This window comes from Rana temporaria, chromosome 9 (assembly GCF_905171775.1).
Source record: "Rana temporaria chromosome 9, aRanTem1.1, whole genome shotgun sequence".
NCBI lineage: Eukaryota > Metazoa > Chordata > Amphibia > Anura > Ranidae > Rana > Rana temporaria.
This window is the reverse complement of record NC_053497.1, coordinates 152,740,935-152,761,700: the sequence shown is the minus strand read 5'-3', so window position 1 is coordinate 152,761,700 and position 20,766 is coordinate 152,740,935. Positions and strand designations below refer to the sequence as shown.

General features: G+C 49.4%; 1 protein-coding gene across 3 annotated transcripts in view; it reads right to left on the bottom strand.

Moving 5' to 3' along the window:
• NEK6 (NIMA related kinase 6) overlaps positions 1–20,766 on the bottom strand; it is a 377,987-nt gene that overhangs the window by 334,618 nt on the left and 22,603 nt on the right. The window lies entirely within an intron of this gene.

Below are 20,766 nucleotides of genomic sequence, written 5' to 3'. Positions count from 1 at the left end.
TAAATATTGTGAACTTTACTTCCGCTTTAAGCTTTGACAATGAAAGCTAGAAAAGGACTGGTTGCCGCGCGTATCTGCCCCCCGTTTTGATAAATTCCCATCTAGGAGTTTCTGGCTTATACTCATCAGCACACATGAGGCTCCGTTCACACCTAAAGCCTCGAACACGTGACCGGTTTTCCCGGCAGGAAAACTGCCAGGATAGCTTTTGGCCGGGAAAACCGGACATGTGTATGCTCCCTAGCATTTTTCCTTTCAGGAAAACAGATGGGAATCCCGACGGGAAAATAGAGAACGCTGCTCTCTATTTTCTCGTCGGGTTTCCCGGCAGAGTGTTTCCTGCTGAGATGGGTAAAAAGCCACGCATGCTCAATAACACTTTGACGCATGCACGGTAGCATACAAGGTTAGTGTGGGGTGTAGCAAGATGGCGGCGACGGCATCGAATGTGACGAGACACCGGCCCGTCATAGTCGATGACGTCACCGCGTTCTTGCCATTCAAAAGAACGGCGGGTTTTTGTGTTTCCGTGTGTATACGCGGCTTTTCAGGGCAAGCCTGCCAAGAATCCCGTCGGGAAAAACTAATTTTTTTTTCCCCGACGGGATTCCCGATCGTGTGTACAGGGCTTTAGTGTATCAGAATCACAGGCAGAATTGCAGGATTCTGCCCGTGAATCCAGATCACACTAAAATTGTGTCAAAATACATAACACACATTTGGCTCCCATTCCTTTGTAATGGTACCCCAAAAGCACAAAATCTCACAGGGGCTACTTTGGCGTGTTTTTGGAATGGAGGCAGGCAATTCAATTAAATGGCGTTGCCCCAAAAACACGGTAAAAAAAGGAAAGGATGAAAAAGGGAACTCTCTAGTGTCTCTAGATGTGAATTGGGCTTTACAATCCATACAATCTCCTTCAGATCCAGGGCCGATCCTAGGCAGGGTGCACGGGGTGCTCCGCACCCAGGCGCCGCAGAGCTGGGGGCGCCAAAGCTCCAAAGTGCTCCCCTCCCTCCTCCTTGTCTGTGTCCAGAGGCGGAGCACATGTAGCGGGTGCTGCGGTTCCCCACCCTGCTTGCTCTCTCTGCTGGCAACTGACAAGAGCGCATACCTCCCGATGTCCCCGGAATCCGGGTTGGGTACCGCAGCAGAGCCTAGTACTGGAACATGTTTCCGGACTAGGCTCCACTGATTAATTCTGTCCGTGTGCATGGAGCAGTCTCCTGTCTGCCCCGGCCCCCTCTACGTGTGTCAGCTCTTTTCCCATAGGCGGTGTGGTGAGAGCACTCCCAGAAATGCTCTTCGAGTGCCACCCTCCAAGTAACCAAAGATGCCACGTATGCCCTGCCCCCCTGTATTGTGTTTCTGCTCCCATCGCGCCCAAGCTACGTGGATCTATTGGACAAGTACTGATCTATGGGGACACCTGATGTGGGGGGCTCTGATGGTGACACATGCTGTGGGGGGGCTCTGATGGGGGACACCTGCTGGGGGGCTCTGATGGGGGGACACCTGCTGTGGGGATCTCTGATGGGGGACACCTGCTGGGGGGACTCTGATGGGGGACACCTTCTCTGGGACACCTGCTGTGGGGGGCTCTGATGGGGGACACCTGCTGTGGGGGGCTCTGATGGGGGACACCTGCTGTGGGACACCCGCTTGGGGGTCTCTGATGGGGGACACCTGCTGTGGGGGGCTCTGATGGGGGACACCTGCTGGGGGGATTCTGATGGGGGACACCTGCTGGGGGGCTCTGATGGGGGACACCTGCTCTGGGACACCTGCTGTGGGGGGCTCTGATGGGGGACACCTGCTGTGGGACACCTGCTGTGGGGGGCTCTGATGGGGGACACCTGCTGGGGGGGACTCTGATGAGGGACACTAATGAAGACTTCTTAGAGGAGCATCTCTGTGTTTGAGTCGTAGCCATAGAAACTTTTGTAAAGGGGAGAAGTTAGTAAGATGACCACGCCCATGTGGGGGCGCCAGAAATATTTCTGCACCCAGGCGTCTGTGACCCTAGGATCGGCCCTGTTCAGATCTATCAGCAACAATATAGTGCAAGGGTCTGCCTGATTGGATAGTTTAGGTAGGTCCTCATAACATCATTTTGTTACATCTAAAGGGGTTGTAAAGTCAGATTATAACGTGTATGGTGAGATTCACATAGTATAATCACATGCACTGTGTGCTGTTAAACCATAGTATTTATTTGTTTAAATCACACCATTTTTATAAGCTGATTAATTTTTACAAGACAAAACGCTATTTAAATTCTGTAGAGGAACATTTAAGAGCCGAGGTGTTTATTGCTCCTGGTACTCTAGAGGAAGAGAGTTCGGAAGCCTTCAGCCAAAAGCGATGTCACCGGGGGAAGCTGACTCTCGCTGGAATGCAATGTCAGATTCCACAAACCGTATGTGACATTGGAAATAAGAAACACTTTGTATGTGAAGCCCGGGCTGGACATTCACACAAAGCATGTGATGTGACTGAGGGAAGAGGCGTGCTTTACCACAACTATGAAATCTCTTAGCAGAACAACTACATGACTTGTGACTGTCTGAAAGGAACGGATGACCAACCAGCTGCTGACAAGGCCTGTTTATGTAATCACACCGGAAAAAATCGCATTAAAGCTCCAGTTCACTTCTAGTCTATTCATTGTTTTCAATCAAGCCCCAAAATGCGTTGGGTACCTTTTGAATTGTCCCCCAGGACTTTTATTGGAACAGAGTTGTATCTGGACCTCTTTGCCGTGGTGTAGCTCTTCAATTTCCATTTTTCTTAATTAACAGCAACTGTATAAAGCCCACCTGTGTGCTTTTTTCAGATAACCAGGATTTCACGGATCCTTTGCATTTCTGCCACTCACTACTTAAAGCGGGGGTTCACCCAAAAAAATAAAAAAAAATTAAATTAGATCTAGCATACTAATGATATTAAGGACATTTATTTTCGGGAGGTCATTTTTTTTTTTTCTGTACATACCTTTATATCCTGATTTTGTCCAGGGCTTCCAGGTTCCGATGACTGCGGGACTGGGCGTTCCTATCCTTCGGTTCGATGATTGACGGGTTGTGAAACAGGTCCCCTGTCGCACAACGCGCGTCAACAGATTTCCGGAAATAGCTGAGCTGCGAGTCGGCACTATACGGCACCTGCGCAGTCAGCTCTACACGGCGGGCGCAGGCGCCGTATAGTGCCGACTCGCAGCTCGGCTATCTCCGGGAATCTGGTGACGTGCGTTGTGCGACAGGGGACCTGTTTCACAAGCCTTCAATCATCGAACCGAAGGATAGGAACGCCCAGTCCTGCAGTCATCGGAACCCTGAGGCTGGGATAGGAACGCCCAGTCCCGGAGTCATCAGAACGCGGAAGCCCTGGACAAAATCAGGATATAAAGGTAAGTGCAGAGAAAAAATAAAAATGACCTGCCAAAAGTAAATGTACTTAGTATGCTGGCTCTAATGTTAAAAATTCATTTTTCAGGTGAACCTCCACTTTAAAGGTGTTGTAAAGGTTTGTCTTTTATTTTCTAAATTGGTTCCTTTAAGCTAGTGCATTGTTGGTTCACCTACCTTTTCCTTTGATTTCCCTTCTAAATGTTATTTTTCTTTGTTTGAATTTCTCACTTCCTGTTTCTCCTCAGTAAGCTTTCCACCATCATCTGAGCGGTGAAAAGTAATTTAGAACAGCTTACTGAACACCTTACTGAGGAGGAACAGGAAGTGAGAAATTCAGACAAAGAAAACAAAACAAAAAAAACATCTAGAAGGGAAATCGAAGGAAAAGGTAAGTGAACCAACAATAGACTAGCTTAAAGTAACCTATTTAGAAAATAAAAAAACGAACCATTACAACCCCTTTAAGTCAATGTGTCCATACACTGAGCAAATTTCAGCTGTTTCCCGAAGAACTGGTTGAAATACACTTAGTAAGTGTCCCGGTTGCCCCCCCCCCCCCAAGCCCCCCATTCTCTTCCTTTATCCTTACATAATTTGATTGGAAAATCGAAGGAACTGGTTGGAAAATTATCAGCCAAACAGCAGCTGCGTTCATTCCGATGCAGCCATCATTCGGGCATTCTGACAGCCATTGGCTATTAGAATACAATGGTCACCACTGTCGATTAGTCCATCTATGCTGTATAGCAGGGGTCTCCTATCTTTCTAAACAAAGGGCCAGTTTACTGTCTGAGGCCTCGTACACACGACCGAGAAACTCAACAGAATCCATTAAGAAACTTGGTGGGAGAGCTTTTTTGCAGAGGAAAACGGTTGTGTGTAAGTTTTTCATCGAGGAAACTGTCGAGGAACTCGACGAGAAAAAAAGAGAACAAGTTCTCTTTTTCCTCCACGGGAGTCTCAATTACCTCGTCGTGTTCCTCCTCGGGCTGGTTTTTGACGAGAAACTCGAGCGTGTGTATGCTAAGAAACCCGGGCATGCTCAGAATAAAGTATGAGACGGGAGTAAAAGTAGCATTTGTAATGGAGATAACACATTTTTCAAGCTGTAACAGACTGAAAAGTGCAAATCGTCTCTTACCAAACTTTTACTTAAAGCGGATGTGCCACTGGAAAATAATATTAAAAGCCAGCAGCTATAAATACTGCAGCTGCTGACTTTTAATATTAGGACACTTACCTGTCCTGGAGTCCAGCGCCGATCGCAGCAGAGCACAAGCGATCGCTCGTCTCTCTGCTGCTCCCTCCGCCATCCACGCTGAGGGAACCAGGAAGTGAAGCGCTGCGGCTTCACTGCCCGGTTCCCTACGGCGCATGCGCGAGTCGCGCCGCGCCCGCCGATTGGCTCCCGCTGTGTGCTGGGAGCCGAGTGTTCCCAGCACACAACGGGGGACAGACGGGATGTGACGGAATGCCCGTCTTTTGCCCGTGAATGCCGGGCCGGAAGTGGGTGCAAATACCTGTCTTTAGACAGGTATCTGCACCCCCCTCCCCCCTGAAAGGTGTCAAATGTGACACCGGAGGGGGGAGGGTTCCGATCAGCGGGACTCCACTTTAGGGTGGAGAACCGCTTTAACACGCATGAGATTAGCAAAAGCAGCCCCCAGGGTTATGCCAGTGGAATCAAACTTCCCCTGCTGTTGTATGTGTTCTGTTCTACATCATCCTGAGAACTAGGAGATTGATTTTGTCTGTTACGTGTGCATACCTCCCAACTTTTCAACTTCATAATGAGGGACAAATACCTCCCAACGGAGTTGTTGAGCGGGGGGGGGGCGGATCAGAGTTGTTGAGCGGGGGGGGGGGTCCACGGCACAAAGTTGTTGAGAGGGGGGGTTCCACGGAACAAAGTTGTTGAGCGGGGGGGGGGTTTTATAGCCAACCACAGGATTTACCGCGAATCACGGGAGTTACTGCTGGAATTACCGCGAATCGCGCGGGGGGGGGGGGGTGGTCAGTTGGATTAACGTGGTTCTACATTTTCAAGGTTTTTTACCTTCATGCATACTGTCGAATCACGTCGAGAAAAACTGTGTTTTTTCCATGACATTAAAAACGGTTGTGTGTACGCGGCATAAGACATACAATAAAAAGCTTTGTAATTAAAGGGTTAAAAGGGACCGTGGTAGGTCTTCTCTGCTTGGATCTCCTACAGACTGCCTGACAACCTCTCTGACCCTAATGTGGCTAAGTGTGAATCCAATCCACTGTGATAAGCCCCTGACTTAAGTGCACCTAGGACAAGTGCCAGGAAGGGAAGATACTGAAATTTATGGCTTGTGTAATCAATGTCTCTGCATGATAAATGTTCTCTCCTGCCACATTGAACTATACTCTTATTTAGATATGCTGCTTCCAGACAAAGAGCTAGATTTAGCCCTCGTTTACACTGAACGCGGAAAGTTCAGCTGAACCCGCACAATTTCAGGGGCGATTAGAAAGACATCTGTGTGCGGGTTCATGTACAGATATCTATTGAAATCGCCCCAAAGTCCCCAAGTACAGGAACTACTTTTGGAAATCGGTGCGGCGCTGCAAAGTCGGCGTCGCACCGATTGGGAAAATGCTGTTGCCGACATGTCAAATCGCGCCGACGTGAGCTAAGGGCTCTTTCAAACAAGCGGTAATGCTTACTGTCCTCTGAAAAGTCAACACGGGGGAACACTTTCAGCGGACGGTATAGCAGCAGCCAGCAGGCCTTCAGGAGTTTTTTTTTTTTACTTTTGTTTTTAATTGACAAATGGCAATTTTACATTGCAGGAACGGACGTCAACTGCTTGCTAACCACTTGGCTTGTGGTTGCGGAATGACCCTATTGATCTCAATTGGCAAGTTTGACAGGCGGTGCTGTCAAGCTCTGCAGCCCAAGTTAAAAATGCTCTGTCAGGTTGTAATGTCAGGCCTCGTACACACGGCCGAGAAACTCGACGGGCAAAACACATCGTTTTGCTTGTCGAGTTCCTTGTGAAGCCACCGAGGATCTCGGCGAGCCAAATTTTCCCATTGCCACCGAGGAAATAGAGAACATGTTCTCTTTTTGGCCCGACGAGATCCTCGTCGGTTTCCTCGGCGAAAAGTATACACATGACCGGTTTCCTCGGCCCAAAAAAAAACCCAGCAAGCTTCTTGCTGGTTTTGGCCGAGAAACTCGGTCGTGTGTACGTGGCCTTAGAGTTCCGGTAGGCTGCTGGGGTGGGGGGCGTAAGATCGCAGTTCACCTGCCTGTTTTTATTGCCACCTGGCCTGCCAGTGTGAAAAAGCTCTACTTGCCTTAAGGAAGAACCAACAATAGATAACACCACAGGTCAACATTATTGGGCATGTTAGTGAGGCCACATATAAAATAGTGTCTTAAACCTGAATTGGAGGTATGGGTATTTTTGCAGTAGTCCACGCTACTACAATGATCCTCATGTTTTTTTGGCTTCTGTGCTGAACAGCTGCCCTGCTGCATAGTAACCATAGGCGGTGGTGTATTTAGGTTTTGTGCTGCCCTAGGCCTGACTAAACTCATCCACCCCCTAATTTAAATATGACCCACCCCTTCCTGTCAAGACCACACCCTTTCTGTTTAAGACCCGCCCTGAAATTTTTAAGTGGGAACACTGGGCCAGATTCAATTTTTCATCGCAAGTGCCTGATTCACCAAGCACTTGCGTGAAAAATTACGCTGGCGGCCTCCGGCATAAGCCCGCGTAATTCAAAGGGGTGTGTGCCATTTAAATTAGGCGCGCTCCCGCGCCGGACCTACTGCGCATGCTCCGTTTCGAAATTCCCGCCGTGCTTTGCGTGAAGTGACGTCATTTTTGTCAAACGGCGACGTGCGTAGCGTACTTCCGTATTCCTGGACGTCTTACGCAAGAAGGAAACATTTTTAAATTTCGACGCGGGAACGACGGCCATACTTTATACAGCACATACGTGTGCTGTGTAAAGTTAGGGCACCTAAAACGACGACTAACTTTGCGACGGGAAACTAGACTTGCAGCGACGTAGCGAACGCGAAAAACCGTTGTGGATCGCCGTAACTATTAATTTGCATACCCGACGCTGGTTTACGACGCAAACTCCCCCCAGCGGCGGCCGCGGTATTGCATCCTAAGATCCGACAGTGTAAAACAATTACACCTGTCGGATCTTAGGGCTATCTATGCGTAACTGATTCTATGAATCAGTCGCATAGATACTCTGAGAGATACGACGGAGTATCTCCGCTGTGAATCTGGCCCACTAGTTCTTAGGGCCGGGGGGGGGGGGGGGGCATCGTATTTCCTTAATTTGCATAGATTTTCTCTCAATTCCTGTTTGGCTATGGGGCAGAAAGTGAAGAGAAAACTCCGCAATGGGACAGGGATGGTAAAAAATAAACTGACAGGGGCTATAACCCTCCCTTACTCTATCCGAAATGAAAATAAAAAGTGTTGCCTATAGTTCTACTTTAAGCACAAATTTTGGATAATTTTATGGAGAGGACTAAGAAGATATAACCATGTCAATGGTGCAGCAGAAAACATATAGCCCAGTGAGGAAGGTTTGTGGTCCAGGATGATAGGACAGTCAAAATTAGAAGCAGCTTGCCTTACACGCAATCCGGCGGATACTCTTTACAGGCTGCCCCCCCTGCAAAGTGCTGCCCTAGACCTGGGCCTTGTTGGCCTAGGCCAGGATACAATGTTGACCATAGGGGGTCGCTTACTCAGCATTGGAGCAATTTAGAGAAGAAGTTTAATTTGCTCATTAAGTGCAAAGCCTTCACTGATTGGAAAAGGTGGAGAAGTGGACCCATGTCACACTGTGGTACCCTGCTGAGGTTCTCCACCAGAGGCCTCATGATCTTGATGAGCCTATGTTTTTAGCTGCTACTTGTGAGTTGACAATTATCTTTTACCACAATAAATATGTCAATTCAGATGTTGCCCTCCTGTTCTCCTTATCGGCTTACTCTGAGATAACCTCGGGCACTGCCTCAAGTGTTTGAGACCAGCAGAGAGTTACCCAGGATGTTCCAATTGAACTTTATGAGCTCGGTGCTGATATCATCACCATTGTACACATCACTTATTGCATATACCTCTCTCCTCCTTTTAGTACATTAGCCCAAAACAACTACACGGATGCGATGCAGAGCTGCGACAGGCAGGGCCGTCTTTAACCACTTCCATACCAGGCACTTACGCACCTTCCCGCCCAAGCCAATTTTCAGCTTTCAGCACTGTCACACTTTGAATGGTAATTGCTCGGTCATGCGACGTGGCTCCCAAACAAAATTGGCGTCCTTTTTTCCCCACAAATAGAGCTTTCTTTTGGTGGTATTTGATCACCTCTGCGTTTTTTTTTTTTTGCGCAACTAAAAAAAGACAGAAAATGTTGAAAAAAAATTACGTTTTTATTTTTTTCTGTAAATTTTTTTGTAAATAAGTACGTTTTCTCTTTCAATTACGGGCACTGATATGGCGGCACTAATGGGCACAGATGAGATGGCACTGATGGACATCGATGAGGTAGTACCGACGGGCACAGATGAGGTGGCACTGATTGGCGGCGCTGGTATGCGGCACTGATGGGCACACATAGGCGGCACTGATGGGCACACATAGGCGGCACTGATGGGCACTCATGGGCGGCACTGATGGGCACTCATGGGCGACACTGGGCACTCATAGGTGGCACAGATGGGCACTCATGGGCGGTACTTATGGGTGGCACTGATGGATACTTCTGGGTTTTGCTTTACAGCACATGATTTCTTCTTGTTGATTGGTTGCTTGAGATTACTGTACAGTATTACTGCCCACTGGTTGCTAGAGGTTACAGCACATCATCTCTCCAGAGACATTATATACATATGAATGCTGCCTTTATTTTTCATATGAATGCTGCCATTCTCAGCTATTTACCTATGAATGCTCCCATTATTTACATCCGAATGACAGTTATTTACATGTAAACACAGGGTCTGCAGGTGAGTCATCTGTACACAACAATAGGGCAGAGCTGGGAAGCATTAGGAGCAGCACTTCACACTGAGATATCAGGACACAGTAAAGGACTAAAACTTCAAGGGACTAGGGAATTTAAACTGGGATAGTTGGCAAGTATGAGGCAGCTGCTTTGGGCCCCACAACAATGACAGGGCCCAGGGCAGCTGCCCTTTTTGCCCTGCCTTAAAGACGGCCCTGGCGGTGAGGAGGCTACATATAGAAGATCACTTTTGAGTGGGGTTGCAAAATCTGGTGCAGCTGCGCATGGTAGCCAATCGGCTTCTAACTTCAGCTTGTTCAATTAATCTTTGATAACAACAACAAAAAATGGGAGCTGACTTTACACTCTTCATTTTTAGTAAATCCAATAGGCCCTTGCATTACATAGTTGTAGATGGTGGATCTAAAGGAGATTGTACAATCAGATGGTATAGTGTATATGGTGAGCTTTAGACTGACAGGGCCAGATTCTCAAAGGGCTTACGACGGCGCAACGCCATTTGCGCCGTCGTAAGTCCTAATCTGGCCCGGCGTATCTATGCGACTGATTCTTAGAATCAGTTATGCATAGATATCCATTAGATCTGACAGGTGTAAGGCTCTTACGCTGTCCGATCTTAGATGCAATTTTTTTTCCCGCTGCTAGGTGTCGCCTACGTCGTTTTCCACGTCGTCTATGCAAATTAGCTATTTCCGCAAATTCCCGAACGTATACGCGGTCGACGCAGTGAATTTACGACGTTTCCGTAGCATTTGCGACGCGTAAAGTTGCCCCTGCTATATGAGGGGCAACCAATGTTAAGTATGGCCGTCGTTCTCGCGTCGAAATTTAAAAATGTACGTAGTTTGCGTAAGTCGTCCGTGAATGGCGCTGGACGCCATTTACGTTAACGTCGAAACCAATGCGTCCTTGCGACATCATTTAGCGCAATGCACGTCGTGAAATTTTAGGGACGGCGCATGCGCAGTACGATCGGCGCGGGAACGCGCCTAATTTAAATGATCCACACCCCCTACCTTGATCATTTGAATTAGGCGGGCTTGCGCCTGGCAGATTTACGCTACGCCGCCGCAACTTTACAGGCAAGTGCTTTGTGAATCAAGCACTTGCCCGTAGCGTAAACGAGATACGTTACGCCCGCATAGTTTTACGCCAGGATACGAGAATCTGGCCCACAGTGTGTGAAATTTCAGCTCAGGAGTTGCAGAAGTTGGCAATTCAAAAATAAATAAAACCAACAACCAAGTACACACATGATGAAATCAAATGTAAGTATACCGGTGATGATTGGAATTCAGCCTGAAGTTCTCCTCTAAGGTCGGAAACATTCAGCCGAGTAATAAAATCCTTCCTTCGTAGATAAGAATGAGAAACTTAAACAGATTTCGAGGCAAGCTTGCTAGAACGCCCTTGGGAATCTCTTACAATGGAGTTGCTGAGTATTCTTCAAAAACTCTGACAGTATTTTGAATAGATAAGCTAATTCCGGGGCGATTAGAAGAACATTCAATAACCTGGTAATCTTGCAGAGCAGGAATAAGCACAAGTCAGCTTTTTAAGGCAGAGATAATTTGTCTTCCAAGGAGAGCCTTGTCTATGTGCTGCTATACAATCCGACGCACATGCCTCTGAATTATTACATTGCATTTCCAGGTCCCTGAATGCCACAAGTATTCCTAACAAATCGAGGATGGCCAATATAATCTATTACTCCAGAAGAGGAAATGGAATTCTTCTGTCTGCCGGGCTACCGTATTAAAATGCTTGCAGCTTTAATAGACCATTTATAGGTGTGTGTGTTATATGCTGTTGCTTTAACCACTTCATTACTGGGCACTTAAACCCCCTTCCTGCCCAGAACAAAAAATTACCTGTTCTGACAAACAAATTCAACTTAAGAACAAACCTACAGACTCCATCTTGTTTGTAACCCGTGGACTGCCTGTATTTACTAATGCTAGCAGCATAAGGTTCAAAAATAGTCAATGTTGATTAATAGAGTGAAGTTCCACTTTAACCACTTCCCGCCCGGCCTATAGCCGATTTACGTCCGGGAAGTGGTTCTGAAATCCTGACAGGACGTTCCTGGACGTCCTGCAGGATTTCATGCCGCGCGCGCCCGTGGGGGCACGCAGCGCGGCGATCGGTGATGCGGGGTGTCAGTCTGACACCCTGCATCTCCGATCTCGGTAAAGAGCCTCCGGCGGTGACTCTTTACCACGTGATCAGCCGTGTCCAATCACGGCTGATCACGATGTAAACAGGAAGAGCCGTCGATGGCTCTTCCTCACTCGCGTCTGACAGACGCGAGTATAGGAGAGCCGATCGACGGCTCTCCTGACAGGGGGGGCCACCAGGGTGGGCACCACCAGGGTGGGCAAAACAAAAAAAAAGCCTGCAAAAAAAAAAAAAAGGCTGAAAAAAAAAGCATTAAAAAAAAAAGATGCCAATTAGTGCCCACAAATGGGCACTGACTGGCAACCTGGGAAAATCAGTGCTGCCCCACAGTGTCCATCAGTGCCACCCCAGTGTCCATCAGTGCCACCCCACAGTGTCCATCAGTGCCACCCCACAGTGTCCATCAGTGCCACCCCACAGTGCCCACCTATCAGTGCCCATCTGTGCCACCCATAAGTATCCATCAGTGCCACCCATAAGTGCCGCCCGTGAGTGCCCATCTGTGCCGCCTATGAGTGCCCAGTGCCCAGTGCCCATCAGTGCCCATCAGTGCCGCCTGTGTGCCCATCAGTGCCGCCTATGTGTGCCCATCAGTGCCACCTATGAGTGCCCATCAGTGCCGCATACCAGCGCCGCCAATCAGTGCCACCTCATCTGTGCCCATCAGTACTACCTCATCGATGTCCATCAGTGCCATCTCATCGGTGCCCATCAGTGCCGCCATATCAGTGCCCGTAATTGAAAGAGAAAAACTTATTTACAAAAAAATTAACAGAAAAAAATAAAAACATATTTTTTTTTCAAAATTTTCAGTCTTTTTTTAGTTGTTGCGCAAAAAAAAAAAATCATAGAGGTGATCAAACAAAAGAAAGCTCTATTTGTGGGGTAAAAAGGACGGCAATTTTGTTTGGGTACAGTGTAGCATGACCGCGCAATTGCCATTCAAAGTGCGACAGTGGTGAAAGCTGAAAATTGGCTTGGGCGGGAAGGTGCGTAAGTGCCTGGTATGGAAGTGGTTAAAAAACACCAATTTAAAGTTTTTGATCCTGCTTGACACAGGGGTGTTTACTGTATATGCTGCATGATATTACATTTTAGTAGGTTGCTGGGTAGAGCGCGGGTTGCAGGTGACCACAACAAATTTAGATGTTATTGAAAGCTTCCACTGCCCTTGGAAGATGTCCCATCTGACAAAATGTGTAGGGAGAAGCCTAGCTTTGACGGCATCACGTCTGTCCAGATGCCCGTTGGGTACTCATGATGGTATGCTCTTGGCTTGTTGTTTGCTTTTAAGTACATACTGTTACTTTTTAATAAACAGTGTTAGAACGTACTTCACTATCGTCACTCTCCTTGCTCTTGAATAATATTGTGTGATGTATGAAGGAGTTTTATCAAGAAAGGATCCAAATACAGTCTCTGGAAACTGAGGGGCCAAGCTATTTTTCGGACAGAGGGATTGAATGTGGTTATCATCCATTCATTCTTAGAATTGTCCCTAAAGCGCTGTCAGACGCTGAGGTCCGAGAATTTGGTAAGCTGCTGCGTGTTCTATGTGGCAGCTGTAAAGAAATGGAGGTTCCTTCCCTTCTGATATCTGCTATTTGTGCAGCCACATCCCTAGGATATATGGAAAAAGAGAGTTTCCCCCTTTGCAAGGCATATCAGGCCTCGTACACACGGCCGAGTTTCTCGGCAAAAACCAGCAAGAAGCTTGCTGGGTTTTTTTTTTTGCCGAGGAAACCAGTCTTGTGTACACTTTTCGACGAGGAAACCGACGAGGATCTCGTCAGGCCAATAAAAAAGCATGTCTTCTTTTTCCCCGACGGGAATGGGAAAATTTGGCTCGCCGAGATCCTCAGCGGCTTCACAAGGAATTCGACGAGCAAAACGATGTGTTTTGCCCGTCGAGTTTCTCGGCTGTGTGTACGAGGCCTAAGAGTGAAATCACTGAAATGTCACCTGCATGAATCTTCTTTGGCTTTTACTTCTTGTTACCGATTTTGAGCCATGTTCTTTTGAGGACACTACCATACTTACACCAAATCTATTCCCAAGGAAGGAGCCAAGTCACTCCGAAACACATCAGATTTGTTAATGAAACATTTTCTACAGACAGCAGATAGATGTTTATATATAAAAACCATGGTGTGGTAATATGTACATCATTTTTTTTTATCAAATGTACTGTGTTGTTGACAATCACATACCTTTTTATATTTTTGTACACCATTTTGAAATGATTAAACTTAGAATTTTAATGGAAATATTGACCACTCTTGTATGCCTGTTAAAGTCATATTGTATATGGTGGCTGGGGCACTGTATTGGTATGAAGAGTATAGCTTAACCACTTCCATACAGGGCACTTATACACCTTCCCGCCCAGACCAATTTTTAGCTTTCAGCGCTGTTGCACTTTGAATGACAATTGTGCGGACATGCTACACTGTACCCAAACTAAATTTTTATCATTTAGTACCCACAAATAGAGCTTTCTTTTGCTGGTATTTAATCACCTCTGGGATATTTATTTTCTACAAAAAAATTACCGAAAATTTTGAAAAAAAATGTATGTTTTTGTTATAAAACATTGTAAATAAGTAAGTTTTCTCCTTTACTGATGGGCACTGATGGTACTGCACTGACGGGCACGGATAGGCGGCATGGATGGGCTTGGATAGGTGGCACGGATGGGCACAGATAGGTGGCACAGATGGGCACAGATAGGCGGCACAGACGGGCACGGATAGGCGCAGGGGCGTAACTAGAAATCACAGGGCCCCATAGCAAAATGTTGTATGGGGCCCCCCAGAGCCACCCTAGTGTCAATGCAGCGTGACCTGTGCCCCCCAGAGCCACCCTAGTGTCAATGCAGCGTGACCTGTGCCCCATACAGCGTGACCTGTGCCCTATACAGGGTGACCTGTGCCCCATACAGCGTGACCTGTGCCCTATACAGGGTGACCTGTGCCCCATACAGCGTGACCTGTGCCCCATACAGCGTCACCTGTGCCCCATACAGCATCACCTGTGCCCAATACAGCGTCACCTGTGCCCCATACAGCCTGGCTTGCCTGTGCCCAATACAGCCTGGCCTGCCTGTGCCCAATACAGCCTGGCCTGCCTGTGCCCCATACAGCGTGACCTGTGTCCAATACAGCATTGCCTGTGCCCCATACAGCGTGACCTGTGTCCAATACAGCGTTGCCTGTGCCCAATACAGCCTGGCCTGCCTGTGCCTAATACAGTCTGAACTGCCTGTGCCCCATACAGCGTGACCTGTGCCCAATACAGCATTGCCTGTGCCCAATACAGCCTGGCCTGCCTGTGCCAATACAGCCTCACCTGTGCAGAGGAATAAGGCAAGCCGGCCGGATCAGCAGAGATCGGGATTTCCCGCTGTAATAGCTTTCATTTGAATTTCCCGTCTTCCCGGGGCTCATCGTCACATAGCCCCACCTCTTAGCCCAACGCCTTTGATGATGTCACATGTCCGACACTGGACCGGCGTTCTGTCAATCAAAGGTGCCGGACCAAGAGGTGGAGCTATGTGACATGAGCCCCGGGAACACTGGAAGTTCTAATGAAAGTTATTACAGCGGGCAATTCCGCTCTCTGCTGATACGGACAGCTCGCCTCTTCCTCTCCTCTCTCTTCCCCTGGCTGGGAGACCATGCCGGCGATCAGGGGCGTTGCTAGGTGGCAAAAAGACTAGGGGCTTTAGCCCGAAGCCGGCATGGGGGGGGGTGCGGGCACGGTGGAGTGGCGCGGTGTGACCTACCTGAAACACATACCCTGACCTAGGTGTGTGTGCGCGTCAGTACACACACACACTGACGTGTATGTATGTCAGTGTGTGTATGCATGTCAGTGTGTGTGTCTATGTGTATGTCAGTACACACACACACACTGACGTGTCAGTTACACATTCCATGAGATTAGCATGTAAGGAAGCTCTTAGGGACACTAGCATGTCTTTCAAGGTTGTTTCTGACACATGACCTGACCTAAATACACTAACACTGACATGTCCTACGTACACTGACATGTCAGGAGGCTTAGCAGCCAAGGAGGAGAGGAGAGCCACCGAGCAGGGAGCAGGGATGTGGCGTGGCGCAGTGGGCAGCCGTGGTATGCAAAAATAGATGAAATGTAAAATGATGAGCGCAATAGTAATATAATAAAGAATTATAAGTGCAAAAAGTGCTATATATAACAGAAAAATAACTGCAGCAATGTGCAATGAACAAAAAATATACCACAAAATGTCTTAATAGGTGAGAAACTGTGATCTCCGTGTATAAAACTGATGTTCTTCTGGTAATCTTCTAAAAAAGTCTTCAAACAGTGGGCTCACAGAGCACTTACCTCCTTATAGATGTGATATTCCGGCTGTATACCTCCTGGAGTGGTTCCCATAAGATGGTCTCAAACAGAGTTCCAACTCCAATCAGTGGCCACATTGCGTTAACCGTGGAAGGGGCCTAAATGAAACCCACCCGATCTACAAAACCCCTTACTATCCACTGCACCCAAACCTTCCACTGCCAGTTAAAAGTAGGCCATCCTACCTATAGCAACCCACACTATCAACACCACACCAAGGTGGCCCATTCTATCTCAACACTCCAAATCAGCCGATCATATCTAAGGCCCGTGGGATGGACAGGGTGGCCGTGGGATGGACAGGGTGACCGTGGGATGGACGGGAGACAGTAAGATGGACAGGAGGATGGTGGGATGGACGGGGGGACAGTGAGATGGACGGGGGGACCGTGAGATGGACGGGGTGGGACCGTGAGATGGACGGGGTGGGACCGTGAGATGGACGGGGTGGGACCGTGAGATGGACGGGGTGGGACCGTGAGATGGACGGGGTGGGACCGTGAGATGGACGGGGGGACCGTGAGATGGACGGGTGGACCGCGGGATGGACGGGGGGACCGTGGGATAGACAGGGTGACCGTGGGATGGACGGGAGACAGTAAGATGGACAGGAGGATGGTGGGATGGACAGGGGGACCGTGAGATGGACGGGGGGACAGTGAGATGGACTGGGGGACAGTGAGATGGACGGGGGGACCGTGAGATGGACGGGGGGACTGTGAGATGGACGGGGGGACCGTGGGATGGACGGGAGACAGTAAGATGGACAGGAGGATGGTGGGGTGGACGGGGGGACAGTGAGATGGACGGGGGGACAGTGAGATGGACGGGGGGACAGTGAGATGGACGGGGGGGACCGTGAGATGGACGGGGGGACCGTGAGATGGACGGGTGGGACCGTGAGATGGACGGGTGGGACCGTGAGATGGACGGGGTGGGACCGTGAGATGGACGGGGTGGGACTGTGAGATGGACGGGGTGGGACTGTGAGATGGACGGGGGGACCGTGAGATGGACGGGGGGGGGGCAGTGAGATGGACGGGGGGGGGACAGTGAGATGGACGGGGGGGGACAGTGAGATGGACGGGGGGGGGCAGTGAGATGGACGGGGGGGGGGACAGTGAGATGGACGGGGGGACAGTGAGATGGACGGGGGGGACAGTGAGATGGACGGGGGGACAGTGAGATGGACGGGGGGGGGACAGTGAGATGGACGGGGGGGACAGCGAGATGGACGGGGGGGGGGACAGCGAGATGGACGGGGGGGGACAGCGAGATGGACGGGGGGGGGGGACAGCGAGATGGACGGGGGGGACAGTGAGATGGACGGGGGGGGGGACAGTGAGATGAACAGGGGGACAGTGAGATGGACGGGGGGGGGGGGGACAGTGAGATGAACGGGGGGACAGTGAGATGGACGGGGGGACAGTGAGATGGACGGGGGGACAGTGAGATGGACGGGGGGACCGGATGGACGGGGGGACCGTGGGATGGACGGGGGGACCGTGGGATGGATGGGGGACCATGGGATGGACATGGGGACCGTGGGGTGGAGGCGAGGACCATGGGATGGATGGGGATGACAGTGAGATGCTCTTTCTGCTGGGCTCCTGCTAGTAGCACTGAACTGACAGGGGCGAGGGAGACCGAACGGAATTGTCAGTAGGTTACCTGTCAAACTAGTCATCAGCTCTCCTGGAGTGGGGGGAAGATGGGGAGAGCCGCGTGCTGCTGGTGAGAGAGAGCGTCCTGATCGGGACATTACAGGGAGAGAGGGGGGGGGGGGCTCACTCGGGGGGCGAGGGGGTTGCTGCTGACGGGAGAGAGGGCATTGCAGCGGGGAACAGGATGAGGCACTCACCACTGTATTCACAGGAGCGGGGGGGGGAGTGCTGCTGGTGGGATTCAGCGCGCGCGGGGGGTCCATCCCACGTGAACGCATGGTGCTGGCCGCGCTCGGCTACAGATCGGTCCCTGCTCCTCAGCACTCGGGGCTCACCGGGCCCCCCTGATCCTCACTCAGCTGCGGGCCCCATAGCGCCCGCGTGGGTCGATATGGCGGTAGTTCCGCCACTGGATAGGTGGCATGGATAGGTGGCACGGATGGGCACTGATAGGCGGCATGAATGGGCACTGATAGGCGGCATGGATGGGCACTGATAGGCGGCATGGATGGGCACTGATAGGTGGCACGGATGGGCACTATTGTATGTGTTGTACTAATGGATGCCAATCAGTGCCAAACAATGCCTGCCAATCAGTGATGCCCATTGTGGGCACTGATTGGCATCCATTGCGGCACTGATTGGCATCCATTTTGTGTGTTCTCCTCATCCCTGGTGGTCTAGGGTGGCATCCTTTTTTTTTTTTTTTTTTTCACTGGTGGTCTATATGGCCATCCCTGGTGGTCCAGTGGGCATCCCTGGTGGTCCAGTGGGCATCCTCGGGGGGGGGGGGGGGGCTGTGCTGATGATCGATCAGCACAAACCCCCCCCCCCTGTCACAGGAGCAGCCGATCGGCTCTCCTCTACTCGCGTCTGACAGACGCGAGTATGGAAAAGCCGATTACCGGCTTTTCCTATTTACATCGTGATCAGCCGTGATTGGACACGGCTGATCACGTGGTAAAGAGTCTCCGTGAGAGACTCTTTACCTTGATCGGTGTTGCGGGGTGACACCCTGCAACGACGATCGCCGCGATGCACGCCCCCGAGGGCGCGCAGCGGCTCAGAATCCTGAGGACGTCATATGACATCCAGTCAGGATTCTACAACCACTTTGCCGACGTCAATATGTCATTGGCAGGCGGCAAGTGGTTAATTTCACATGGACTTTTTATTTTAGGACTATTTATATTGTTTTGGCACATAAATATGTGACTGATATGTGATCACAAGTGGACTTGGAGCACCGCTCAAAGCTGTAGGGTAATAGCAGTCCCTACTGGTAGAAGCATGGACATATGTGGGGTACGACACTGCTCAGAACTGACCCAGTGCTTCAGATGTGGATATGGCTGTGGATGGCCTCAGCCAACGCTGTTCTGGCCATGCTCCCTGACATATTTCACCCGGCCTACCGGGAATTGGTCACAGAAGTTTCAAAGGCCTCAAGTGATCAAGCACCCCGGTAGGTGGGGTGAAACATGGTCATGGCTGGACCAGCACTGGCTGAGGCCGTGCACAACCACATCCACATCTGAAGCAGTATGGAAGCTATTCCGTTTCCATAAAGAAATCTAGTCCCAATATAACACATGTCATAGTTGATTTATATTTTATACTTTATGACCATTTTGGTCTTAATACTCTTTTCATCTTTATTTATATTTATCAACTTCATAATTTACTCATCTTCACATCATTTTTATTCACTTCATACACGCAGAGAATTGTAATTCATATAAATATACAGTATATTTATTGGGACACATGCCCATTGAATATATGTATTTATTTTTTATGCATGCTAGTCCTGTATTCACATATGTTTAATATCATTTTTTTATTATTATTTATGACTATATACTATGCAATTAAAAGGATTTCATATTTGTAATCCTTTATACATGTATTATTCATATATATATATATTATATACATTGTGGACCGGATTCATAAAGATACGACGGCGTATCTCTGAGTCCGGTGCATTGCCACGAAATGAGATTTGCCATCGGATGAGATGGTCCGCCTCCATCACATCCTATTGGCTCACTCCTGTCACGTGACATATTTAAACGTCAAGTATCGACGCGAACATCAGTCTCAGCTAGGCTATCATAGGGAGAGGATCTTCTCTCCCTGTGATAGCTGAAGCTGCACGGAGCTGGTGCACGGAGCTATTTGCGTAGTGCTGCGCCTGCGCACTACTACTTTACCTGCACCCGATGCTCTACTTTCTGTTCCCCGTTCCCTGAGCCTTAACGGGGGACGGGAAGTAGAGCTGCGGGCGCGGGGTGTAGTTAGCGCTGGCGGGAGGCACGCTGACAGCGCTATCGGGCATTGGGATCCCGATAGCGCTGTGGATCTATCGCGCTCGCGGGGAGGCATGACAGCGCTATCGGGCAGAGGGATCCCGATATCGCTGTAGATCCCGAAGTGACATTGTAATGAAGGAGAACATTTATTAGCCTGACATTGTATTAAAGGAGAACATTTATTAGCCTAGTAAATGTATGAGCTTCTGTGGCCCGATTCCGCTCTCGGAATCGGGCCACAGAGGCCATGTGAGCTCCGTGCACCAGCTCCGTGCAGCTTCAGCTATCACAGGGAGAGGAGATCCTCTCCCTATGATAGCCTAGCTGAGACTGATGTTCGCGTCGATACTTGACGTTTAAATATGTCACGTGACAGGAGTGAGCCAATAGGATGTGATGGAGGCGGACCATCTCATCCGATGGCAAATCTCATTTCGTGGCAATGCACCGGCCGTCGTATCTATGCGCCTGATTCATAGAATCAGTTACGCATAGATATGCCTAAGATCCGACAGGTGTAAGTGACTTACACTGTCGGATCTTAGGCTGCAATTCCAGGTCGGCCGCTAGGTGGCGCTTCTGTATCTTTTACGCGTCGGATATGCAAATGAGCATTTACGCTGATTCAGAAACGAACGACCGCCCGGCGCTTTTTTTTTACGTCGTTTGCATTTGACTTTTTCCGGCGGAAAGTTACCCCTGCTATAGGAGGGGTAAGTGCGGCATATCCTATGTTAAGTATGTCCGTCGTACCCACGCCGAGTTTTG